The sequence below is a fragment of the Ovis aries genome, chromosome 25, assembly GCF_016772045.2.
Source record: "Ovis aries strain OAR_USU_Benz2616 breed Rambouillet chromosome 25, ARS-UI_Ramb_v3.0, whole genome shotgun sequence".
NCBI classification, from domain to species: Eukaryota; Metazoa; Chordata; class Mammalia; order Artiodactyla; family Bovidae; genus Ovis; species Ovis aries.
Window position 1 is genome coordinate 28798776 of NC_056078.1, and position 27954 is coordinate 28826729.

The 27954-nt window shown below is 39.7% G+C and overlaps 1 protein-coding gene and 1 pseudogene across 35 annotated transcripts in view; one reads left to right on the forward strand and one right to left on the reverse strand.

The window, feature by feature from the left end:
- Positions 1-25607, reverse strand: part of USP54 (ubiquitin specific peptidase 54) — a 128127-nt gene extending 102520 nt beyond the window's left edge. For 15 of the 35 annotated variants that reach the window (XM_060406644.1, XM_060406632.1, XM_060406638.1 and 12 more), the window contains exons 1-2: positions 25467-25607; positions 14688-14729 (exon numbers count right to left, since the gene is read on the reverse strand). The gene's annotated coding sequence lies outside the window, so the exon portion shown is untranslated. Of the gene's footprint in view, positions 1-14687; positions 14730-22275; positions 22362-24275; positions 24391-25095 lie in introns of all 35 variants that reach the window. The other 20 variants (XM_060406646.1, XM_060406634.1, XM_060406641.1 and 17 more) reach the window with 2 other exon arrangements.
- On the forward strand, positions 4809-5664 carry LOC121817948 (tigger transposable element-derived protein 1-like; annotated as a pseudogene).
- Positions 25608-27954: the final 2347 nt, after the last annotated feature.

Genomic DNA, 27954 nt, shown 5'->3' on the forward strand with positions numbered 1-27954 from the left:
CCACTCTTAAAGGGCACACACAAAATCTCACACACTCTGGGACTCAGAGCAGAAGCAATAATTTATAAAGAGCCTGGTCAAAACCCAATGATGGTCTTGGAGAGTCTCCTGGAGAGGCAGGAGGTAACTGGAGCTCATTCTAGGGACAAAGACACTGGCAGAAGCCATTCTGAGGCACTTGTCCCAACATGCGGACAGTGGTGCTGACAAACGCCAATTTGGAATCCTGCCTTTAGCTAATTAATCCTGGAACCCAGCCCCATCTACCAGCCTATCCACACCAGTACTGGCACACCTTAGGTCAAGCCGCTAGCCAAGCAGGGACATAGCCTCAACTACCAGCAGGCTAGCCAGAGACTCTGGGACACAGCCTCGCCCACCAATGGGCAGGCACCAGCCCAGGAATCCACTACCAGTAGGCTGACACCAGCTTCAAGATACTCAGGACCCCACACACAGTCATATCAGAAACCTGCCCCCACCCATCAGTGGGCTGGCACTAGGCCCACGACCCCTACCCACTAGCAGGCCAACAATAGATCCAGGACTCCCTGCTACGCAACCACCCACCCTGGAATATAGTTCTGCCCATCAGTGTGCCAATACTAGCCCCAGGACCCCTGGAGCCCCACAGCCAGCCCCCTCATGACCCGTCCCTACCCACCAGCAGCTGATAGCCTCTGCATAAGTCAGGGCCTGGCAACCAACTAGACAGGTGGCCAGTGACACCTACCAGACCACTCATAGCAATATAGCCTACCACAACAGAAGGAGCCACATACATAGCTCTGGTGACCAGAGGTAAGTACACTACTGTCATAGGACATCTCCTGAAAAAGACCACTTCTCTAAGATCAGGAAAGAAGCCAATCCACCAAATATATGAAAATAAAAACAGCCAATCAGGCAAAATGACAGAAGAATATGCTCCAAATGAAGGAACAAGATTAAATCTCCAGAAGAACTAAGTGAGTGGAGATAAGCAATCTACTCAATAAAGAGTTCAAGATAATGATCGTAAAGATGTTCAAGGAACTCAGGAGAAGACTGGATGAAGAGAGTCAGAAGTTAGAGGTTTTTAACATAGAGTTGGAGAATATAAAAAGGAACCAAACAGAGCTGAAGATACAGTAAATGAAATAAAAAATACACTAGAAGGCAGCAACAGGAGATTAGATGATACAGAGGGATGGATCAGCAAGCTGGAAGACAGAGTAGTGAAAATCACTCAAGCTAAAAAGAAAAAAGACAAATGAAGACAGCTTGAAAGACCTTTCGGACAATATCAAGCATACTAACATTCACATTGTAGGGGTCCCAGAAGCAAAAGTGGGAAAAAAGAGACACAGAACATATTTCAAGATATAATACCAGAAAACTTACCTAACCTGGAAAAGAAAACAAACATTCAGGCCCAGGAAACAGAAAGATCCCAAAAGGAGCAATCCAAAGAGGATGACAAGGAAACACACTGTAATTAAAATGGCAAAAACTAAAGATAAAGAAGAGAGACTATTAAAAATAAGCAATGTAAAAGCAAAAAGTTACAGGTGAACTCCCATAAGGTTGTTCAGTAGAATTCTGAAGGCCAGAGGGAGTGGCACAATATATTTTAAATGATGAAATGGAAAAACCTATAACCAAGAATACTTTACCTCCCAAGGCTTTCATTCAGATTTGATAGAGAAATATGAAGTTTTACTGACAAACAAAAGCTAGCTAAGAGTTCAGCACCACCAAACCAGCATTATAGAAACATTTAGCATGGTTAAGAACCCACCTTCCAATGCAGAGGATGTGGGTTCAATCCCTAGTCAGAGAACCAAGATTCCACATGCTGCAGGACAACTAAACCTGCAAGCCACAATTACTGAGCCCCTGCACCACAACTAGAGAGAAACTCACGGGACGCAACCGGAGAAGCCCGCTCTGCAACCTAGAGCCCACACGTGTGCCTGAGAGCCTGCACTCTGTGACAAGAGAAGCCACCACAATAAGAAGCTTATGCACTGCAACTAGAGAGTAATCCCCACTAGATGCAACTAGAGAAAAGCCCAGGCAGCAGTGAAGACCTAGCACAGTCAAAACTAAATAAATAAAATTTTAATAAAGAAAATTACAAGAGGCAAAATCTCATTGGTAAGTGTAATAAACCAACTACAGATAAAGCTAGAAGGAAAGTTAAAAGACAAAAATCATCTATATCCACAGTAAGTAGTTAAGGTAAACACAAAGATGTAATAGAATATGATTTCAAACCAGCAAACATGGGTGGGGGGGAGAGTAAAAATGCAGGGTTGTTAAAATGCATTTAAACTTAAGAGATCAGCAACTTAAAATAATCATACACACACACACACACACGTGGTTGTTGTTTAGAAGCTAAGTCATCTCCAGCTTTTTTGTAATCCCAAGAACTATAGCTCCCCAGGCTCCTCTGTCCATAAGACTTCCCAGGCAGGAATACTGGAATGGGTTGCCATTTCCTTCTCCAGGGTTCTTCTTGACCCAGGGATCAAACCCATGTCTTCTACACTGGCAGGTGGATTCTTTACCACTGAGCCACCAGGGAAACCCATATAGACACATAACTGTGTAAAAACTTCATGGTAACCATAAACCAAAACTCTGTCATAAACAAACACACCATAATAAAGAGAAAGGAATTCAAACAGAACTCTAAAGATAGCCATTAAATTAAAATGTAAAAGATCAAAAGGATGATTTCATTTATATTTGGAATCTAAAAAACAAAACAAATGAATAAACAAAACATAATTACAGGTACAGAGAACAAACAAGTGATTTCCAGAGGGAAGAGGAGTTCGGGGAGGAAAGAGATAGGTAAGGGAGATTAAGAGGTACAAACTTTCAGCTGTAAAATAAATGCGTCTCTGGTATGAAATGTACAATCTGGGGACTATATTCAATAATTAAGAAATATCTTTGTATGGTGATATATCGTAAGTAGACTTAGCATGGTGATCATTTTGAAATATATAGAAATATTAAATCACTATGATGGGTAACTGGAACTAACATAGTGTTGTAGGTCAATTGTACTTCAAAAACAAACAAACTCATAGAAAAAGAGGTCAACTTTGTGGTTACCAAGGCAGGAAGGGGAAGGAGGGAGAACTGGATGAAAGTAATCAAAAGGTACAGATTTGTGGCTATAAGATAATTAAGTACTAGTGATGTAATATACAACAGGAAAAATTTAATTAATGATGTTTTATGTTATGTATGAAAGCTGTAAGAGAGCATATCTTGAGAATTCTCATCTCGAGGAAAAACTTTTTTCTATTTCTTTAATTTTGTGTCTACATGAGGTGATGAAAGTGAAAGTGTTAGTCACTCAGTTGTGTTTGACTCTTTGTGACCCCATGACCGCAGCCCTCCAGGCTCCTCTGTCCATGGGATTTTCCAGGCAAGAAATACTGGAGTAGTTGTCATTTCCTTCTCCAGGAGATCTTCCTGACCCAGGGATCAAACCTGGGTCTCCTGCATTGCAGGCTGATTCTTTACCATGTGAGCCACCAGGGAAGCCCAAACCAAACATGAGATGATGGGTGTTCACTAAACTTACTGTGATAATCATTTCATGACGTATGTGAATCAAATCATTATGCTGTGCACCTTAAACTTACACAGTGCTGTATATCAATTATGTCTCAATAAAACTGAAGAAAAAAAGAAATGAAAGCAAGGTCTCAGAGAGACCACTGTACACCCATATTCACAGCAGCATTATTCACAACAGCCAGAAGATGGAAGCAACCCAAGTGAACCAATAAGCAAAATGTGAAATATACATACAGTGGAATATTACTCAGCCTTGAAAAGGAACAGAATTCTGATACATGCTACAATACATATGCTTATGCTAAGCAAAATAAGCTATGCACAAAAGGACAAATACTCCATAATTTATTTATGTTAGGTACCTAGAAGAGTCAAATTTAGAAACAAAAAGTAGAATTGTGGTTGCCAAGCACCGTGGGACGAGAGGAATGGGGAGGAGTTGTTGAATGGGTATTGAGTTTCAGTTTTTCAAGATAAGAAGAGTTCTAGAGATTGGTTGCACAACAACGTGCATATGTTTAGAACTACTGTACACTCATAAAATGTTAAGATGATAAATTCTTCTTTGTGTATTTTACCACAAATAAAAAGAGAGAGAGAGAACTAATCAAAATAGATCTTAACCTGCTAAATATATTGAATTCAAACAGTCTGCTGCTTTTCTCTTCTTTCAAAAATTAATTCAAGCTTTATTGGTGATCTCTGTTGAAAAAAACTGATGCACCATAGACAATAAACAAATTTATTGCTTTGATCAATTTCATACAACTGAAGAACCTAATATATTGGGGGGTAGCTAATGTACACGTGAAGAAATAGAAAGTATAGACATACCTCATTTAATTGAGTTTCACCTTTTTTTCAACAGTATTTTATTTCTTTATTATTTTGGCTGTGCTGGTCTTCACCTTCCTCTAGTCTCAGTGAGCAAGGCCTAGTCTCTAGTTGTGGCACGCAGGCTTTTCATTACAGTGGCATCTCCTGTTGCAGAGCATGGGCTGTAGGGCACGTGGGTTTCAGTAGCTGTGGCACGTGGGTTCATTAGTTGCAGTTCCAGGCCCTAGAATACAGGCTCAATAGTTGCAGCCCAGGGGCTTAGCTGCTTCGTGGCATGTGGGATCTTCCCAAATTAGGGATCAAACCCATGTCTCCCGCACTGGCAGGTGAATTCATTACCACTGAGGCGCCAGGGAAGTCCCCATTTTTTCATTATTATACTTGTTATGGCGGTCTCTGATCAGCAATCTCTGCTGTTAATATTATTTGGGGGCATCACAAATCGTGCCCGTGTAACACAACCAATTTCATAAACATTGCTCTGTTCTGACCAATCCACCAACCAGCTGTTTCCCCATCTCCCTCTTCTAAAGCTTCCCTATTCCCTGAGACACAACAATACTGAAATTAAAAACCCTACACTGGCCTCTAAGTGTTCAAATGAAAGGAAGAGTCACATGTTTCTCACTTTAAGTCAGAAGCTAGAAATGATTAAGCTTAGTGAGGAAGGAATGTCAAGAGCCAAGGCAAGCTGAAAGCTATGTCTTATGCAGGAAACAGTTGGCCAAGTTGTTAATGCAAAGGAAAGTTCCTGAAGGAAATTAAAAGTGCTACTCCAGTGACACATGAATGATAAGAAAGTGAAACAGCCTTACTGTTGATATGGAGAAAGTGTTTGTGGTCTGGGTAGAAGGTCAAACCAGCCACAACATTCTCTTAAGCCAAAACTTATGCCAGAGCAAGGTCCTAACTCTACTCTATTCTGTGAAGGCCGAGAGAAGTGAGGAAGCTGTAGAAGAAAAGTCTGAAGCTAACAGAGGTTGGTTCACGAGGTTTAAGGAAAGAAGTCGCCTCCGTAACATAGAAGCACAAGGTGAAGTAGCAAGTGATGTAGAAGATACAGCAAGTTACTCAGAAGAAGTGGCTGAGACAATTAATAAAGGCGGCTATACTAAACAACAGACTTTCAATGTGGACAAAATAGCCTACTATTAGAAGAAAATGACATCTAGGACTTTCATTGCTGGAGAGAAGTCAAAGTCCAGCTTCAAAACACAGCCTGACTCTCTTGTTAGGGGCTAATGCTGTTATCAAACCAAATTCAACCTGTCTAACAGACAGCAAAGCCAATCTAATGACAGCAAGCTGTGGTGAAGAAAAGTACAGCACTTGTTACATGGCACCAAGCAAGAACAGGTAACTCATGCTCAAAAGACCAAAACTCCCTGCTGGCTTTCAGGCAAGGGTTTTTAAAGGCAACATTAGAATTGAGGGTTGCAGAGTGCATGATCAGCTTATGGGCTTTTTTTCTGATTGGTCAATGATGAGGTAACAGGATGACATTTTAGAAATTTTAATCATCAACCTTCTGGTTCCAACCAGTCTAGGGTCTGTGAAAGATTCTTTACAAGATGGGACTACCAGACAACCTTACCTGCGTCCTGAGAAATCTGTATGCAGGTCAGAAAGCAACAGTTAGAACTGGACATGGAACAACAGATTGGTTCCAAATTGGGAAAGGAGGATGTCAAGGCTTTATACTGTCACCCTGCTTATTTAACTTATATGCAGAGTACACTGTGCGAAATACCGGGCAGAATGAAGCGCAAGCTGAAATCAACATTACTGGTAGAAATACCAATAACCTCAGATACACAGATGACACCACTCTTATGGCAGAAAGCAAAGAACTAAACAGCCTATTGATGAAAGTGAAAAAGGAGTGAAAAACCTGGCTTAAAACTCTCAACATTCAAAAAAACTAAGACCATGGCATCCGGTCTCATCACTTCATGGCAAATAGATGGAGAAACACTGGAAATAGTGACAGGCTTTATTTTCTTGGGCTCCAAAATCACTGCAGATGGCGACTGCAGCCATAAAATCAAAAGACACTTCCTCTCTGGAAGAAAAGCTATGACAAACCTAGACAGCATATTAAAAAGCAGAGACATTACTTTGCCAACAGAGATCCATCTAGTCAAAGCTATGGTTTTTCCAGTAGTCATGTACAGATGTGAAGAGTTGGACTATAAAGAAAGCTGAGGGACGAAGAATTGACGCTTCTGAACTGTGGTGATGGAGAAGACTCTTGAGAGTCCCTTGAACTGCAAGGAGATCAAATCAGTCAATACTGAAGGAAATCAGTCCTGAATATTCATTGGAAGGACTGATGCTGAAGCTGAAACTCCAATACTTTGGCCACCTGATGCGAAGAACTGACTCATTGGGAAAGGCCCTGATACAAGGAAAGATTGAGGGCAGGAGAAGAAGGGGACGACAGAGGATGAGACGATTGAATGGCGTCACCAACTCGACGGACATCAGTTTGAGTGAGGTCTGGGAGCTGGTGATGGACAAGTAAGCCTGGTGTGCTGCAGTCCATGGGGTTGCAAACAGTCAGACATGACTGAGCAACAGAACTGAACTGCATCCAAGGTCTAGTGCTTATGGTTAGTATACAGTCACCATCCTACATCTGGGTGGGGATTTTAGTTTCTGCAGAACAACTCAAAGATATGTGTCATATTGTTACGTATATCCCTTCAGGAGGAACTAAGAGTCTTGTGATTCTGTTTTATCACTGAACTATAGCTTAAGCTATCATTACTTTTTTTGCTTGATTGCTTTTCCTTTGTTTCTGCATTTCCTCACTTCTCTAATCAGTAACTACTTGAGTCTGCTCTGTGGAATTCTGCCTCCTAGGGAAGGCCTAGGAGACTAAAACGTTTTCTACAAACAAGAAACAGGGCTTATGTACTTGGTAAGGCCCCACAGGGTCCTGCTCGGTTTCAAAACGGTCGGTGACTTTAAGTCAAAACCAACAATCATTTACTGATTCAAAAATCTTAGGGCCCTTATGAATTATGCTAAGTCTACTCTGTCTGTATTCTATAAATGGAACAACAAATGGACAGAAATGGTAGGGACCTAACAAAGAGAAGATATTAAGAAGAATACAAAGAAGAATTATACAAAAAAGATCTTAATGCCCAGGATAAACACAATGGTGTGATCACTTACCTAGAGCCAGACATCCTGGAGTATGAAGTCAAGTGGGCCTTAAGAAGCATGACAACAAACAAAGCTAGTAGAGGCGATGGAATGTCAGCGATTTCAAATCCTGAAAGATGATGCTGTTAAAGTGCTACACTTAATATGTCAGCAAATTTGGAAAACTCAACAGTGGCCACAAGACTGGAGAAGGTCAATTTTCATTCCAATCCCAAAGAAGGGCAATGCCAAAGAATGTTCAGACTATCACACAATTGCACTCATTTCATATGCTAGCAAGGTAATGCTCAAAATCCTTCAAGCTAGGCTTCAACAGTATGTGAACTGAGAACTTCCAGATGTACAAGCTGGAAGTCAAAAAGGCAGAGGAACCAGAGATCAAATTGTCAACATTTGTTGGAACACAGAAAATGAGTTCCAGAAAAACATCCACTTCTGCTTCACTGACTACACTAAAGCCTTTGACTGTGTGGATCACAACAAACTGTGGAAAATACTTAAAGAGATGGGAATACCAGACCACCTTACCTGTCTCCCGAGAAACCTGTATGCAGGTCAAGAAGTAACACTTAGAACTGGACATGGAACAACACACTGGTTCAAACTTGAGAAAGGAGTACATCAAGGCTGTATATTGTCACCCTGTTTATTTAACTTATAGCAGAGTACATCATGCCAGGCTGGATGAAGCACAAGCTGGAATCAAGATTGCCAGGAGAAATATCAATAACCTCAGATATGCAGATGACACCACTCTTATAGCAGAAAGCAAAGGAGAACCAAAGAGCTTCTTGATGAGGGTGTAACAGGAGAGTAAAAAAGCTGGCTTAAAACTCAACATTCAAAAAACTAAGATCATGGCATCTAGTCCCATCACTTCATGGCAAATAGATGGGGAAACAATGGAAATAGTGACAGATTTCATTTTCTTGGGCTTCAACAAAATCACTATGGATGGCGACACCAGCCATGAAATTAAAAGATGCTTGCTCCTTGGAAGAAAAGCTAAGACAAACCTAGACAGCATATTGAAAAGCAAAGACATTACTTTGCCAACAAAGGTCCATATAGTCAAAGCTATGGTTTTTCCAGTAGTCACATACGGATGTGAGAGCCAGATCATAAAGAAGGCTGAGTTCTGAAGAACTGATGCTTTCGAACTGTGGTGTTGACAAAGACTCTTGAGAGTCCCTTGGACAGCAAGGAGATCAAACCAGTCAATCTTAAAGGAAATCAACCCAGAATATTCATTGGAAGGACTGATGCTGAAGCTGAAGCTCTAATACTTTGGCCACCTGATGCGAAGGGCTGACTCATTGGAAAAGACCCTGATTGGGAAAGATTGAAGGCAGGAGGAGAAGGGGACAACAGAGGATGACATGGGATCATATCATCAACTCAACGGACATGAGTTTGAGCAAACTCCAGATGATGGTAAAGGACAGGGAAGCCTGACGTGTTGCAGCCCATGGAGTCACAAAGAGCTGGACACAACTGAGCAACTGAAAACAGTACTCTGTCTGTGCTCTGTACATGGAACAACAGAGCCTGGATGACAACACATCTGTTTACATGGTTTACTGAATATTTTAAGTCCTGTGTTGAGACCTATAACTCAGAAAAACAAATTCTTTTCAAAATATTGCTGTTCATTGACAATGCACCTGGTCAGCTAAGAGTTCTGATGGAGACAGACCAAATTAATGTTTTCATACTTGCTAACACAGCATCCATTCTGTAGCTCATGGATCAAGGAGAAATTTTGACTTTCAGGTCTTATTAAAACAGGAGGGAAGGAAATAGCCTCTAAAAGTATGACATAGCCCTTGAGGATAAGACACAAACCGGCCAGAACCAGCTAGGTCCAAGATGCAGAAGATTTGATTTTCATGAATCTTGAGCCTCATTATATGCTCACTGCAATATTAATACATTAGCATCTAAATGACACACCTACAGTATCACTGGTGTCATGACACTTTGGAGGTTAACCATAAAAGGTCAAAAAGTGAGCAGTGGTCCAATTCCTGGAAACCTCTGCCCCTTCCCCAAAATCCTCCCACTCCTTAAAACTAACCACACACTCTATCTGTGGAGAGTGTTTCTCCTATGGCCATTCTCACCTTTGGAGATGGATTGTACTCTGTCTATGGACTGTGTATCTCGATAAATCCACTTCCTATCTATCGCTCTGTCCCTCACTGAATTCTTTCTGCAATGAGACATAGAGAACCTGAGCTTCATTAAGTTCTGAGACCAGGCGTGTGATCTCGATTAAAAGACAATGGGATCAGTCTCAATCTGGGTGTGCAGTTTCATTATTATTTAAGAAACACATTTTGTAAAGCCATAGCTGCCATGCTGCTTGCATTGCTGGTTAAGTACTCAGGACTAGTCTGAGCTCGCACACAGATAGTAATTCCTCTAATGGATCTGGACAAAGTCAAGTGAAACCAACGAATGCACAAACTTAGTTGATAAAACAGTGGCAGGCTGAAAGAATTCTTCACTCTGCAGCAGACCCTCCAACAGCAGAAAGATTACAACTCACTGAAGGCTCAGGTGTTGGTTAGCATTTTTTAGCAATGAAGTCTTTTTTAACTAAGATATGTATATTTGAGGGCGTTTCTTGGTGGTCCAGGGTTAGGACCTTCACTGCCACGGTCCTGATTCAATCCCTAGTCTGGGAACTAAGATCCCACAAGTCTGACAGTACAGTGAAAAGAAGTGTATTTTTTAGATATAATGCTATTTCATACTTAGAAGACTACAGTATACTGTGTATATTTACAGTATATTATACAGTATATCATACAGTAAATTATATTTACTCATATCCAGTGGCATACAAAAATTCAGTTGACCCACTTTATTGCAGTATTCTTTTTATTTATTGTGGTGCTCTGGAACCAAACTGCCTATAAATATCATTACTAAGATTTACTGGAAAAAATGAAGATTTAACCTAAGATATGCAGTCCCCAATACTAAGATGAGAGCTTAAAAAAGAAATAATTATTATTATTCATATTTAATACAAAGTTTGAAATCTGCATTAAATTGTATTAGCCCAATTCCTGAGGTTTATTTAGAAAGGGTGGAGATAAGGAAACTATAATTAAAAAACTAAGAAAGAATCCTTCAGAGGAAGTATGTGCTTCATAGGGTTATTGTAAAGAATAAATGAATCATTGCATGTAAAGTTTGAGCAGAGTGGCTGGTACATGGTATTGCTCAACAGAAGTTATTGTTGGAGAAAACCTTCTCCATTTTCTCATGTCCCTATTTTTCCCTCTTAAGCCAACATCATCAAAATTAGTTTGACTGTATTTAACACAAACATGTACAAAATTTAAAACATGGGTTTGGGTGGACTTTGGGAGTTGGTGATGGACAGGGAGGCCTGGCGTGCTGCGGTTCATGGGGTTGCAAAGAGTTGGACACGACTGAGCATCTGAACTGAACTGATGCAGTTCACAAAGTGATTTTTACAATCACTATAACTTAATACTTACAACAGTTCAATGAAGAAACAAAGGAAAACTAAAATTTGAGTGCCTATTACATGACAGCTATTATACTGAGAATTAACATGTAGTATTTCACTTAATTTGTTCAGGTAGGCTATTATTATCCTAATTTCACAGATAAGAGAATTAAGGTTCAGAAATACTTTGTAATTTGACCAACTTCACACAGCAGCATTAAATTGAAGGGCTGAGATTTGAATTCTGTCTAGCTCCAAAATTCATACTCTGATCACTGAAAACTATTTTCAGCCCTATAAGAGTTTCTCATTCTCTTATTCAATTATTCTTTCATTCACTCCCTCACTCAATCAAACAAGTCAACAGTGCCAGCACACTACTATAAGCTACTGATATAAAAATTAATAAAACAGCATCTGCCCTCATAGCCTAGAGGGTGTGTATGTCTGAAGGAGGGATGGATGAACACAAATCAACCAGAATACAATTAAGTAAAAATTCAATAAAAGTAATATAAGCCGAATGCTACTGAAATATGGAGGGTAAATACTAGCTTGGGGGAATAAGAAAAAGCACCATAGAAGAAACAGTTTCACCTGAAATTTTTTAAATATGTGATTACAACTTGATAAAGAGCATCTAGACAAAAGCCTGAAGCTAACACCACACTTAAAGGTGAAATAACACTTTCCCCCTAAGGTTAGGAAATATACAACGAGGCTGTATATTATCACCCTGCTTATTCAACATATATGCAGAGTACAGCATGGGAAATGCCGGGCTGGATGAATCACAAGCTGGAATCAAGATTCAGTTCAGTTCAGTTGCTCAGTCGTGTCCGACTCTTTGCGACCCCATGAATCGCAGCACGCCAGGCCTCCCTGTCCATCACCAACTCCCGGAGTTCACTCAGACTCACATCCATCGAGTCAGTGATGCCATCCAGCCATCTCATCCTCGGTCGTCCCCTTCTCCTGCCCCCAATCCCTCCCAGCATCAGAGTCTTTTCCAATGAGTCAACTCTTTGCATGAGGTGGCCAAAGTACTGGAGTTTCAGCTTTAGCATCATTCCTTCCAAAGAAATCCCAGGGCTGATCTCCTTCAGAATGGACTGGTTGGATCTCCTTGCAGTCCAAGGGACTCTCAAGAGTCTTCTCCAACACCACAGTTCAAAAGCATCAATTCTTCCGCGCTCAGCCTTCTTCACAGTCCAACTCTCACATCCATACATGACTACTGGAAAAACCATAGCCTTGACCAGATGGACCTTAGTCGGCAAAGTAATGTCTCTGCTTTTGAATATGCTGTCTAGGTTGGTCATAACTTTTCTTCCAAGGAGCAAGCGTCTTTTAATTTCATGGCTGCAATCACCATCTGTAGTGATTTTGGAGCCCAAAAAAATAAAGTCTGATACTGTTTCCACTGTTTCTCCATCTATTTCCTATGGAGTGATGGGACCAGATGCCATGATCTTCGTTTTCTGAATGTTGAGCTTTAAGCCAACTTTTTCACTCTCCTCTTTCACTTTCATCAAGAGGCTTTTTAGTTCCTCTTCACTTTCTGCCATAAGGGTGGTGTCATCAGCATATCTGAGGTTATAACCAAGACATATATCAACAACCTCAGATATGAACATGATACCACCCTTATGGCAAAAAGTGAAGAGGAACTAAAGAGACTCCTGGTGACAATGAAAGAGGAAAGTAAAAAAGCTGGCTTTAAATTCAACATTCAAAAAGAACTAAGATCATGGCATTCAGTCCCATCACTTTATGGCAAATAGAAGGATAAAAAGTGGAAACAGTGACAGATTTTATTTTTTTGGATTCCCAAATCACTGCAGACAGTGACTACAGTCGTGAAATTAAAAGATGCTTGCTCCTTGAAAGGAAAGCTATGACAAACCTAGGCAGCGTATTAAAAAGCACATCACTTTGCCAATAAAGGTCCATATAGTCAAAGCTATGGTTTTCCCAGTAGTCATGTACAGATGTGAAGAGTTGGCTGAGTGCTGAAGAAATGATGCTTTTGAATTGTGGTGCTGGAGACGACTCTTGAGAGTTCCTTGGACTGCAAGGAGATCAAACCAGTAAATCCTGAAGGAAATCAACTCTGAATATTCTTTGGAAGGACTGATACTGAAGATGAAACTCCAATATACTGACCATCTGATACGAAGAGCAGACTCATTGGAAAAGACCCTGATGCTGGGAAAGACTGAAGGCAAAAGAAGGGGGCGGCAGAGGATGAAAAGATTAAACAGCCATCACCAACTCAATGGACATGAATTTGAGCAAACTCCAGGAGACAGCAAAGGGCAAGGAAGCCTGGAATGCTGCAGTCTATGGGATCGCAGAGTCAGACATAACTTAGTGATTGAACAACAACAAACAAGAACTGTCAGGAAGTATTTAACAGGAGGCTTCCTGTGTGCTGTTTTGGATCTGTCAGGAATTCTCTGCTCCTTATTAATTCCTGAATACTCAGGAATTAAGAGGAGAGGCAAGCCTCTCCCCGGGGGCTGAAGAATCCAGGCATTTCCTTCATTAGTTTTTCTATACAGTGATGAGTACCCTCTTCCTTCTTGTGAACCATATGGTAAAAGTGATTGTTTACAACTCTCTCTCTCTTTAATATGGATCGTCTATGTTTTGTAAGTCTGGAATTTTAATCTTTATCTTTGCTGAGAATAACTACCTTGTAAGATAGTATATATGCCTACACCATGTTGATTAAAACACCTTTGTTCCATCAGAGCTCTGGTCTCCATGTCTTTCTTTCTCTCTCCCTCTCTCAGGCTATTTCTTTGGAGCGCAGAGGCTCTCTGAGTTCACTTTCCTGCCCAGGCTTCTAAGACCCTCTAGAGAAGGCGCTCTGCGCCTTCACCCCATCGAGAGGGCACCTGAGGCCTCCGTGAACAGAGCAAGCCTCGTGCCAGGGGCTTTATTGGCTTTCTGTGTAAAACAGGGAATATCAGCCTTTCTCTCTCTCCTTTACTTTCTTATCGTTGACTCCGGACCACCAGGTTCCGGTCCATTAAAGGACCTCAACAAGGAATGAAGCAAGGAGGTCTGCTGTCATTATATTTGATATCAGCAGTTCTAGGCACTGTAATTAGCAAGAAAGAGGAATAAAACACATACAGATTGGAAAGGGAGAAATAAAACTCTATTTGCAAATGACATAATGTCTATATAGACAATCCCAAGGAATATACAAAAACACTCCTAGAAGTAATAATAAGGTCACAGGATATAAGATCAACACACAAAAATCAATCGATTTCTATATACAGTTGACCCTTGAACAACACAGGGATTAGCGAAGCAGACACCCTGAGCAGTGGAAAACCCCTACATAACTTTACAGTCACCTGCCAGTATCCATGGCTCCATACCCTCCCATTCAACTGAAGGAAGAGTATATAGTATTACAGTATGTATTTTTTTCTAAAAATCCATATATAAGTGGACCTGTATTGTTCAAACCTGTGTTGTTCAAGGGTCAATTGTACTAACAAAAGATGTGCAGAAATCGAAATTAAAAACATATTACCATTTACAATCACTCTAAAAAATTAAATACTTAAGCATATACACTTACCAAAAACATGTACAGGGTCTGTATGCTGAAAGTTAAAAAATGCTGAAAGAAAAAGATCAAAGAAGACATAAATAAATAGGCTTGTTCATTGACTGGAAGACTCAACATGATAAAAATGTCAATTCTCCCCAAATTAATATATAAGTTTCATGCAATACCTATCAAAATCCTAGTAAGGCTTTTTCAAGACTTAAACAAATTTATTCTAAAATTTACATGGAAAGGTACAGACTCTAAAACTGCTAAAACAATCTTGATAAAGAATAATAAGTGAAAAGAATTATTCTACCCAATATCAAGCTTATTACAAAGCTCTAGTCATCAAAAGAGTGTGATACTGATACATAGATTAATGGAACAGAATAGAGAACCCCAAATTTAGGACCTACATAAATATTCTTAGGGCTTCCCAGGTGGCTCAGTGGTAAAAGAATCCACCTGCCAATGAAGGAAGACATAGTTTGATTTCTGACAAAAATGAAAAAACAATTTAAAGGAAAAAGGAAAACCTTTTCAACAAATAGTGCTCGAGCAACTAAAATTCCATTGCAAAGAAATTACTTAAACTTAAACTTCATACCTAATATAAATATTAAATCAAAATTATCCAGAACTTAAATGTAAAATATAAAACTCTTACGAAAAAATATAGAAGAAAATCTTTGTGATCTAGAATCAGGCAAAGAGTTCTTAGACTTGACACCAAAACCTTGATTCATGAAGGAAAATGGATAAATTTGACCTCATCAAAATTAAAAACTTTTATACAATAAAAGCCCAGGGGAAAGAATGAAAAGAAAAGCTACAGACTGGGAGAAATTATTTGCAAACCACATATTCAACAAAGAACTAGTACTCTGAATATACAAAGATCTATCAAAACTCAACAGTAAAAACTCAAACTATACAATTAGAAAATAAGTACAAGACAAAAGATCCTTCACCAAAAAGGGTATACAGTTGGCAAACAAACACGTGAAAAGATGTTTAACATGTTTAAAGATGTTTAACAGCCACTGCTGCTGCCGCTAAGTCGCTTCAGTCGTGTCCGACTCTGTGCGACCCCATAGATGGAAGCCCACCAGGCTCCGCTGTCCCTGGGATTCTCCAGGCAAGAACACTGGAGTGGGTTGCCATTTCCTTCTCCAACGCATGAAAGTGAAAAGTGAAATCGCTCAGTCGTGTCCGACTCTTCACAATCCCATGGACTGCAGCCCACCAGGCTCCTCCATCCATGGGATTTGCCAGGCAACAGTACTAGAGTGGGCTGCCATTGCCTTCTCCATTAACAGCCACTGCTGCTGCTGGTAAGTCACTTCAGTTGTGTCCGACTCTATGCAACCCCAGAGACAGCAGCCCACCAGCCATTAGGGAAATGTAAATCAAAACCACAAAGCATCTATCATCTATCAGAATATCTATAGAATATCATCTATCAGAATAGCTAAAATAAAAAGTAGTGACAACACCAAATACCCAAAAGCGTGCAAAGAAACTGGATCACTGGTACACTGCTGATGGGAATGTAAAATTTATTTTACTGCCACTCTGAAAAACAGTCAGCCAGTTTCTTAAAAAACTAATCACACAATTACCATACAACCCAACAATTATATTCCTGGACATATATCCCAGAGAAATGAAAACATGTTCACATAAAACTTGTACACAAATGTTCACAGCAGCTTTGTAACAGCCCAAAACTGGAATCAGCCCAGATATCTTTGAACAGGTGAATGTTTAAACAAATGGTGGTATAGGCCTATCAGAGAATAATTCTCAGCAATAAAAAGGAAATAAAATATTGATACATGCAACAACCTGAATGAATCTCCAGGAAATAATGCTGAATGGAAAAAAAAAAAAGGGCAAGCCCCCCAAATTATATAGTATAGGATTTTATCTGAGGCTTCCTGGGTAGCTCAGCTAGTAAAGAACCCACCTGCAATGCAAGAGACCCTGGTTCGATTCCCGGGTTGGGAAGATCCCCTGAAGAAGGGGTAGGCTACCCACTCTAGTATTTGCAGGCTTCCCTGGTGGTTCAGATGGTAAAGAATTTGACTGCAGTGCGGGAGACCTGGATTCAATCTGTGGGTAGGGAAGATCCCCTGGAGGAGGACATGGCAACCCACTCCAGTATTCTTGCCTGGAGAATCCCATGGACAGAAGAGCCTGGCAGGCTACAGTCCATGGGGTCACAAAGAGTCAGACATGACTGACTGACTAAACACAGCACAGCAGAGGATTCTATTTATAAACCATGCTGGACCTTAGTTCCCCAACCAGGGGAACTAGATAATGTTGGGAACTAGAACCTGAACAAGTTTAGTGCCTTAGGCTCAAACAGCAGGTTCACCGTCATCAATGCCACTAGAAACAGGTTTCGATCAATGTGTCAGTCACAGGTAAAAAACAGCACTGGGCAAAGTCAGGGTAACAGAAGAATTTTTGACTTGTTGGGGAATACAGAGCAGTTTAGACTGGCTAAAATAAGACGACAGTGGAAATCTAACTAGAAATAAAACTAGAATCACAGGTCACTCTTTGATAGTCCATAGAACATCACTGAAAACTGTTGAACAGGAAAGTGACAAAAAGCAAAGTACAGCTTTTGACTCAGTTTTTTTAAACTGGCTGCTATTCAGTGAAGCTCAAGGAAAGCCAATACACTGCGAAGACTGGTGGGACACTGGAGGCGCCCAGGTGCAAAACTTAAGGAGGCCCTCACTCTCAAGTAGGGTTGTACTTACACAACCCTAAGAGTGAATACTTCCTTAAATTTTGCACCTGCACAACCCCTAGTATTCTTATTTTGTGAGCTAAGCACCTCATTTGCCTCATTCACAATGGCCAAAAAGTAGAAACAATTCAAATGGATAAAAAAGAATGTGCTTTATTCATATAAGGGAATACAGAATATTTTTGGTGATAAAAAGAATGAAATACTAATACACGCCACAACATGGATGAACCTTGAAAATACTATGCTGAATGAGAGAAGTCAGTCACAAAAGACTATATATTGATATTTTATGATTCCATTTGTATGAAATGTTCAGAATAGGTAAATCTACAGAGATAGAAGTAAATTAGTAGCTCCTAAGGGAGGGAGAGTTTGAGAAGGAGAATAACTGCCTATGGATATACAGTTTCTTTGCAGGGTGATAAAAATGTAATAAAATTGATTGAAGTGACAGTTGCATAACTATGGACATACAGTAATTTCTGAATTGTACACTTTAAATGAGCAAGTTGTATGACATGTTTGTTATATCTTGATAAAATTTGTTTTTAAAGCAGATGTTTAGCAACTATCTATTGAAATAAAGCAAAAAAAGGATGAAAGTCATTGTGAAATAAGAACTCCAAATTGAATTTTTAAAAGCAGTTGTTGATTCTTTTCATGAGTTGTTAAGAGGAAGCACAGAAAAAAACTCTAAATCAGACTTCTATAATTTGCCCAATTAAAATCATAATCAGTTTGGTTCATAAAGATTTCCTACTCAAAATAACTTGCTAGCAGTCACTATTTGTGACTTAAACAGTGGTCTTGACTTATAAAGCATATTCATGTATGTGTCTGCTATAAACCATCAATTAAAAAAAGATAAACAACTTACAAATATACTATATGGCACTGTCTCCAAAACAAAAATAAATAGAATTTGGATAGCCTTTTCTATAGATGTATTCTCTAAGGAGAAAGACTGAAAACTGAACCTCAAACTGAATTCTGCTTTCCCACTAATTCTCATTAAACATTAAAAAAAAAAAGCGTTCTTATTTTTAATATTGATAAGCCAACTTAAACACTTCAGCGAGGATGTGATCAAATCAGTGACCGACTCGGCATTAATCTGGACATTAGAATTTGTTCAGTATTATTTCTTCTGGGAACAATACTGTTTTACTAGCAGCTAAATACTTAAGTACTTTTTATGATTTTCCTAACTCCATACCCAGCCATTCCTCCTCTTTCCAATGCTCAGCAATGTATATCTGGAAAATCCCTTTACTTAATACCCACAATTCCCAGAACGTTTTCCTCAGCTTCTGCCCTCTCTCACCTTTTATTTGATGCCTTCACTTGCAGGTACACCCAAACTTTAACAGCGCAGGGAATTATCTGCAGCTATCAGTAATGGAAAGGTTCTAGAATGGGATGGTAAGTTATATGTGAGCAGCAATTCCTAGGTTTTTCTCTACCTTCTGTACTTGGCCATTCTGACACAGTCTTTAAAGCAGATATTCTACCTTGGTATCTCTACCTATTCCTCTCAAGTGGTGCCCAACAGAACTTTCTGCACTAATGGAAACGTTCAGAATCTTCACTGTGTGATATAGTAGACGCATGTGACTACTGTGTACTTGAAATGTGGCTGGTACAACTGAAGGACTGAATTTTTACTTTAATTTTAAAAGCCACATGTGGCTAGTGGTCTGCATACTGAACAGCACAGCTAGCCAAGAGTCCTGCAGAGACTAAAGCTATTGCTGTAATGCTAAACCCCTTCGCTGGTGTCCAGCCACCCAATCAGGATCCTGCTAGTCCTGTCTCCTGGAAGATGTTCCCTGCATCCCCCAACTTGATGAGATGACCCTACATAATGAATAAATGAATCATCTGGAACCACAGTATGAGTATCTGCCTAATTTTCTTTCTTTCTTTTTTTTTCCCATGTTGCTGCCTAATTTTCTATAGCTCCTACCACCTCAACTCCTGCTGCTTTGAGCTTGGAGTTACCACCTTCCTTCAGGTACTGCACATTTGATCACTGTTTCTCAGACTTTAAGGTATTTATGAATCACCTTGGGATTTGGTTAAGATGTAGGTTCTAATTTGGCATTTCTAACATGCTTCAAGGTGCTTCTATATGGTTTTAACCCTAGGTTCTTGGTCCTCCTACCCTGTGATTTGAATGGTGTTACTGACAGGTCAGCAGCAAACATTAATTCAGATCTCCTAAATATAATAGTATGATTTTCAGTCATCAAATATTTGTACCATGTAATACAGCTGCACAAAAATATCAATTCTGAGCAGTTGATGTTATTTGATGTGATATACATTTTTTTGAGCACACTGTTTTACAGAGGCAGCTACGACAATGAGCTAAAGACTACAATTCTAATAACTGAACAACTGGAAAGGGAACCAAGGTTTGCTTTGATTCCAAAGCTCACGTTCTTTCTGCTACGCCAACCTTCTCCTCAATGCTTAACTCAGGAATGTCTACATGTCAGGATTTCCCTTCAGAAGAGAGTCGTGAAGGAACATTGCTCCTGAAAAGTTATTGCTTCTCCCCAGGCATAATAATAATCAGACAAAACAGCTTCTTCCATATGTATGATTAAACATCAGACACCATTAATATTTATACATTCTATTATAGATTTTCAACCCGATCAACTTTATTTAGCTATCCTCTCCCCAACTTTTTGGTTTTGGCCAAGTGGCATGTGAGATCTTAGTTCCTGACCAGGGATTAAAACCATGCCTCCTGCTGTGGAAAGGCAGACTCTTAACCACCGGACTGCTAGAGAAGTCCCAAGAGCCTTCTTAAGCAAGTCCTCAAAATCCAGAGGCCATTATGAAAAAGATGTGACTTGCATTTTTTGTGTAAAATACAAAAAATTTAGTATCTCAATAGGCACTATAGATAATGCAACACACTGGAGAAAATACGCGTAACAGATACTAAAATACAGATCTGCATCTATATAAATATAAAGAGTTCTTAGTTCTTATTGATCAATAGGTAAAAGAAAACAATCCAATTAAAAAATACATAAAGAACAGAACAAGCAATTTCAAAAGACAGAAATATAAACAGCCCATCAAACAAAAAGATGCTCAAACTAAAAAGTAATCTGAAAACTACAAATTAAAATGTAAAAATCTGCCTGTTACATTAGTAAAAATGTACAAGACTGATATCTAGTGTCAGAGGCACTTTCATAAACTGCTGGTGGAATAAAGAATGGCACATAGACTGTCTTAAAGGCAAACTGGCTGTATATTTCAAAACTAAAAACATGTAAACCTTAGCAACAATGCTAGGCACCTATTCTAGAGGCATCATAGAACATTTGCACAAGAGACAAGAATATGGGATATTCATTTCAGTGTTCCCAATAACTGCAAAAATCTGAGACAACTTAAATGTCTGTAGATAAATAAACAGCTAAATAGATTACTTACATTCAAACTGAAATACAATCAGCTGTTAAAAAGTATGCACTGACAGGATGAGATTTCAAAAGCATATTGCTAACTTTAAAAAAAGCTGCAGAAAAAATACCATTCCACTGACTTTAAAAAGATATATATAGACATAGAAATTATAAATAGAAATTGCATATAATGCATACAAAAAGAACTGGAAAATTCATCAAAGAGGATAGTTCTGGAAGTGGAACCTTTGCCTCTTGGCCTCCACATAAAGTTATTATTTTTAAAGAATGTACTTTTTTTCTCTTCCTTCAAATTAAGTATATAGTTTAAACATCTGTAAGATTTTTAAATGTTTTAAAAAAGACAAACAAGGTCAACCAAAAAAATGTTTAGTTTGCAATTTTCAGATCACAGGAGTCTGCACATCTTTTTTTTTTTAACTGAAGTAGTTATTTTACAATGGGTGTGCTAATTTCAGCAAAGTGACTCAAATATAGGTAAATAGGCAAGCATATATCAGACTGTTTTTCAGATTATTTTCCATTATAGGTTTTATTCCAAGATTTTGAATATAGTTTCCTGTGCTATACAGTAGGTCCTCGTTTTATCTATTTCATATATAGCAGCATGTATCTGTTAATTCCAAACTCCCTCCACTCTGCCTTCTCCCTTTGATAGTTTTCTATGTCTGGGAGTCTGTTTTTTATTTCTTTATTGGATATTTATATTTCTCTCCGTGAAACTGCTTATTCTACTCTTTGCCTAATTTGTCATCAGTCACTAAGTCGTGTCCGACTCTGCGACCCCATGGACTGCAACACAGCAGGCTTTCTTGTCCTTCACTATCTCCTGGAGTTTGCCTAATAAAAAAATAAATAAATACAGGAAAATGTTCAACCTCACAGGTAGTCAATGAGACAGAAATCTAAAGTGAGGTATCACTTTTCACCTACCATGAGAGTAAATCGTTCAATGTCTATTTACTATTGCTAATAGAAATGCTGAGAAAGAAATACTTTTTTCCAGTGGATAAAACCTTTCCAGAGGGTGTGTGTAGAAAAAGTCTCCAGGCTCTCCTGTGATGGGTGGAGTTAAAGAAAAGCTTTTAGATCATCATCCTTCTAACACATCATCAAATGCTTTCAGTTTTCAACCCTTCTGGAGAAGTTCCCTTCTCACCCCTCAAGGCTCCTTCTCATCTCATTATCTTGCTCTAAACCTTTCTTGGAAAAATGTCTCAATGCCTCAAAAATAACTCACATAAAACATAGGCACACAGCCCACTTAGTTAAAAGGTGTTAGAAAACATGAGAATCTCATTCACACCCACGTGCTATTCCAGCTAAAATCTATATAGAGGGACTGATGCAGAAAGTCAACTCAATGGGGAAAAAAAAAAAAACACTGACTCACCTTCAAATCTGCATGTATTTCTTAAAAACACCTGGGACACTGCAGCTGTGTGACTCTGGGCAAGTCATTTAAAAGTTCTCAGTTTCCTCAATATAAAAGGGAGACATAAAATTTTAATTTCAACCAGGAAATCAGACTTCGGACTTTGGAATATAGTTTTAAAAATCTGAAAGCAAATATTTGTGCGTGTGTGTGTGCACGCGCACAAAGTCACTTCAGTCATGTCCGACTCTTGATGACCCTTTGGACTGTAGCCCGCCATGCTCCTCTGTCCAAGGGATTCTTCAGGCAAGGATACTGGAATGTGTTGCCATGAGCTCCTCTAAGGGATCTTCCCAACCCAGGGATCAAACCCACATCTCTTACATTGGCATTGGCAGGCGGGTTCTATAACACTAGCAAAACCTGAAAGCTAATACACCAAAAAAAAAAAAAGCCCCAAACTGCAGCAGTCTACAAAAATGTTTGCCTAAATCCCTCAGTCTGCTGTAATAACCGTTGCCCTATATATGAATATAGATAACCATTTCCACTGTTAAAATCATCAGTTTCTGGAAGCTTACAGATGTTAACAATTGCTTATTATAACTATTTCCCCAAGCAAAGCTCCCTATACAATTATACACAATATGAATATGGTAATTTACTCAATTCTCTGTACAATACAAACCTCATATTTAGCATCATGCTAATATTCAAATTAGTTCCCCCATAGTGTAAATATTTGAAGGAGCAAAATCTATGAATAAAGAGAGACTGAATTTTAGTCTTCTGGCCAATTCCATGTTCAATGTCTGGCCCCCCTATCCCCATTCCAAGGCTCCTTTACTGCAAAAAGAAAGGAGCCCTCCTTAGGTTTTCAGTTGCACAGATTTCCAACTCCAGTCCCTAATCTGCCATTTACTAGCTCCGTGATATTAGACAACTGCCTTAATGATTTAAGCTTCAATTTTCTTATCTTTAAAATTGAAGTATTAGTATCAGCTGAGTGTTGTTAAGATAAAATGAGAAAATTGAGGCGGGAAGAGGGGTGGAAAATAAATGAAATCAGATAATGTGCCTAGGACATTAATAATCACTCAAAGAATGTTAGCATTTATGCTTCTTATGACTATTATTGACTTAAGAATGTTCAGTGATGTTTAAGAATACTTTTAAAAGACTATTATATTATGAACTGACCCCTTAATTTTCTCAAGCTTCCATTCTAATTTTATCTCTTCTGAAAAACATAGTATGTTTTATTAATGCATCATAATTTAGAATTTGCTTAATATTTTCTAATTTTTTAACAGTTTTTTCCATTTTATTCTTGTCAACTAAGTACTCCCTAGGGCCAGAATTTTGTTTCATAAGCCTGTGTTCACAAATGTATTGTGTTTAGTACATTATAATGATTTGCTACTCTATTTTGCTCTCTGAGCAATTTCAAGGCTAAGGGGAAGGCTTACTTGTATTTGTATCCAGAAGGCTTAGTTATCAAATACAGAGAGGTCTCAATAAATGTTTGTTGAAAGGATAAATGAATGAATTTATCTTTTCCCCCAACCCCTGCAATGCCTTGCACAGTACTCTACACATAATAGGAACTCAGTAAAGCTTCTTAATGGATTCATGGAGAAGTCTTTTGGACTCAACCACATAAAGCTTTATCTTGCCTCAGAAAATCATTTCAACTTTAAAGATTAGCTACTAACATTACAAATTAAGTTTTAATCTAACATATATCAAATAAATAGGTTCAATGACTAACCACAACAAAGCTAGCTCTAGAAGGATTAAAATCCATTATTCTAATTAATGAATTTGTGAACCTCAACATGGAAAAATCCAGTTACATAATCAAAAGAGAGGTTATGCTTTTGCAAATTTAAACATACCAAAAATAGTGAGAAAAAATTATCAGAAAGCTTGCATGTGTAGATAGAAATGAACAAATTATTTTTCATGCCTGAATTGAAACCACTGTTTTCATTAGAAATAAGAAAACTGGTCCAAACCTGTCTCTAGAAAATACTCCTTGAGACTCAGTGTAAATGCTTTGCCCTCGCAGTGATGTAACTCCTAGAAGACTCCTTTTATTTCCAGACTGACAGATATTCAAAACTCTGTCTCCTAAAATAAAAATTCGTTCATTTCTTAAAAGGCAAAGAACCTCAACAGACACAAGGTTTTATATTCAAGTAACTAAAACTATCCCTAGTGCTCAGCCTGGTGCTTCCGCAACAGACACATTTTCTTAGTTTTTAAATCATATTCATGGAAGGTTTAAAAGTCGTACTACACATTCTTTCACTGTATGATCTAAACTGAGTTTACACCGCATATATAATTTCATAAGTACACCGTAAAGAAATTCTACACTTGAATGAATCAGGAAAGAAACGTGAGCTTTGCACACACCCCCTTCTTCCAACTCAATACGCACATCTTAGTTTTTTTTCTCAAGAATTTCTCTCTCCCGCCCCCATCCCACACGTTATTTCAGAGCAGGAATCATTCATTACCCCATTCATAGTCTCTCCACCGAAAGAACCTTTCCAACTAATACTATTTCACCCGGACCCTCCATTCACATCTCAGAGCCCGTGGGGGATTTCTTTGGAAGGGGCGGGGGGCGGTGAAGTTCCGGGACGCCACCATTCCCGCCAAGCCCTTTAGGAACCAGGTCTTAGCGCGCAGTCCCGGACTAGTCTCAGGCGGACCCCAGTAAACTGCGAAGGTCTGACACCGCACCCCCTGCTCCACCCCCGCCCCCCGCCCCATCTCCGCCAGGGCAAAGCAAACCGGGCCCAATCTCTGGGCTCCCATTCAACATACCCTCCTCCTCGCTGTACCCCATTTCTTCCCACTTATTCCTCAGCGTAGCCCGGTCTCTTTTTCCAATTCTGACTCCCCATAACCATCTTGCTCCCAACACACACACCCTCCTATACTCCTGCCCCTGCCCCTTGAACCCTTCTACACCCGGGTTCCTCCCCCTTGGACCTCGCGGCAGCTCCAGCCCTTCCCGCGTGCCCTGGTGCAGACCGGCGCCCTGTCCTTATAACCACTGGACCTGGGTCCCACCCAACACGTCACACGAGGGCCCATTTCTCCCGCGACCCGACCTTCCCCACCCCCTCCCTAGGCGCTACCCCCCCAGCACCCTGTTACCTCCGGCCCCGCCCCCCTGAGGGTGTCGCACTCACCACTTCTGCCGCCTCATCCTTAACCGCCGCGGCTGCTATAGCTACAGGGAGCCAAGGCAACCAGCTCTCGCGACAGTTTCCACAGCTACGGCGAGAACAGCCGGGAAGAGCCTCTCGCAAGAAAGTAAATGAGTCAGGCTCGAGACGGCTAAGTATATCTCGCGATAGTGTTGTGTAAAATGGCGGCTGTGAGGCGCTTCGGGGGTGGCCCGGAAAGGTTTGGAGGTGGGCGAGGGCGGGGAGGGATCTTGAACTGGCGGGAGAGTCGGAAAACTATTGTAGGTAGAACGCAGGAACGGTCCCATCTGAGGAAAGTTAGTGTGGCGAACCCTACACTGGAATAACTTTAGGGATGTGGCCGTCATTTCCCAGTGCCTCAGACTTGGAACAGTGTCACCTTTAACTGAAGTTCCGTCTTCCTGGTGTTTTCTTTTTGCGTGCCCAGTAGAGACGGAGCGAGCAAGCCAGAAATTGACCTTTCCATATCTTCGTTAACCTTTCTTCAGGAAATTCATCCGTTCTTCCCCTACCCTGGTTTGTGAAGGACATTTGACTTAACAGAAATGTTTATGTTTATATACTGGCGCCCCGCCCCCATCAATTCTCCCTACCAAAATAGGAAATAAAAGTTTGTTTTTGTTGTTTTTAATCGAGCATAAGCACAGGTGTTTGGATGCGGAAGGGGGCCGCGTTGGTGTGTGATCTGAACTTTGCAGTTGCCACCCTGTAGGCACATCCTTAGTTGATGACTCTCAACAACAGTTTTAACGGCTTTCTCTCCTGGTGGCTCAGACGGTAAAGCGTCTGCCTGCGATAGGGGAGACCCGGGTTCGATCTCTGGGTCAGGAAGATTCTCTGGAGAAGGAAATGGCAACCCACTCCAGTACCCTTGCCTGGAAAATCCCATGGATGGAGGAGCCTGATATGCTACACTCCATGGGGTCGCAAAAAGTCGGACACGACTGAGCGACTTCACTTTCCTTTCCTTTCTCTACTCTCAGAAAGCTGTAAATGCAGACTGAGTAGGATCTGGAACAGAAGATGAATATATAAAGAACGTTGTTCAGTGAGAATAAAAGTAATAAATGGAGAATTCATTTTCTTCTCTCCAAGCCCCTGAATAGCTCTCATAATCTAGACCAGTGCTGTCCAGTAGAAACATACTGTGAGCCATAACATGCAATTTAAAATTTGTAGTAGCCACATTTTTTGAAAAGAAAAGTGAAATTTAGTAATCCACATAATCCAACATATTCAAAATATTTTGACATGTAATCAGTATTTTGAAATTTCTAAAAATACTTATTTTGGGCTGCATCGGTTCTTAGTTGCAGCACATAGGATCTTCCTTGCAGCATGCAGGATTTTTTGTTGTGATGTGCAGATTCTTTGTCTCAGGGCCTGGGCTTCTCTCTATTTGTGGTGCTGCCCGGGTACAGAAGCACACAGGCTCAGTAGTTGCCTGTGGACAAGCTTAGTAGTTTCAGCATGAGGGATTGTCTCTAGTTGTGGCCCACCAGCTCCAGAGCAAGTGGGCTCCGTAGTCCTGCAGCATGTGGGATCTTAGGTCCCCAACTAGGGATCCAACTGGAGTCCCCTACAGTGGAAGAAGTTTCTATTGGAAAGCCCTAGACCCTGTACTAGATAATGAATTATCTGAGTGACTTTAGGAGCACAGTATTAAGGGCATGTGTTTTATGTAAAAGAACCCTTGAAGTTGCTAACTCAAATGACTGCAGAGCCTAGGTGACTGACAATAAAAGATGACCTGGTGTAAAACATAAGGTGGTAGTGGAGGCTAGGGCCCACTAAAGAGTACAAGCTTCTATTTGAAAGGGAGGTTTCCTGAAGCCATATGGAAAACAACATGGAAATTCCTCAAAAAATTAAAAATAGAGCTAATATATGATCCAACAGTTCCACTCCTGGGAATTTATCTGAAGAAAATGAAAATGCTAACTAGAAAAGATATATGTACCCCTATGTTCTTGCCAGCACTATTTACAGTAGTTAAAATTTAAAGCAACCAAAGTTCCCATCAATAGATGAATGGATAAAGAATGTGATACATAAATATTATATATATAATGTATATATAATGGAATATTATTCAGACATAAAAAAAATTGAGATCTTGTAATTTGTAACAACTTGGATAGACCCAGAAGGCATTACACTAAGTGAAATAAGTCAGACAGACAAATACGGTATGATTTCACTTACATGTGAAGTCTAAAAAACAACAAATGAGCAAACATAAACTAGAAACAATTACAGGTACAGAGAAAAAAACAGATGGTTGCCTGACAGAAGGGTAGTGGGGAGAAGAAAGACAGGTGAGGGAGACTAAGGTACAAACTTCCAGTTGCAAAATAAATGTCACTGGTATGAAATGTACAACATAGGGAATATAGTCAATATCTTTTTGTGGTGACATCGTAACTAGACTTATTGTAGTGATAATTTTGAAATGTATAGAAATATCAAA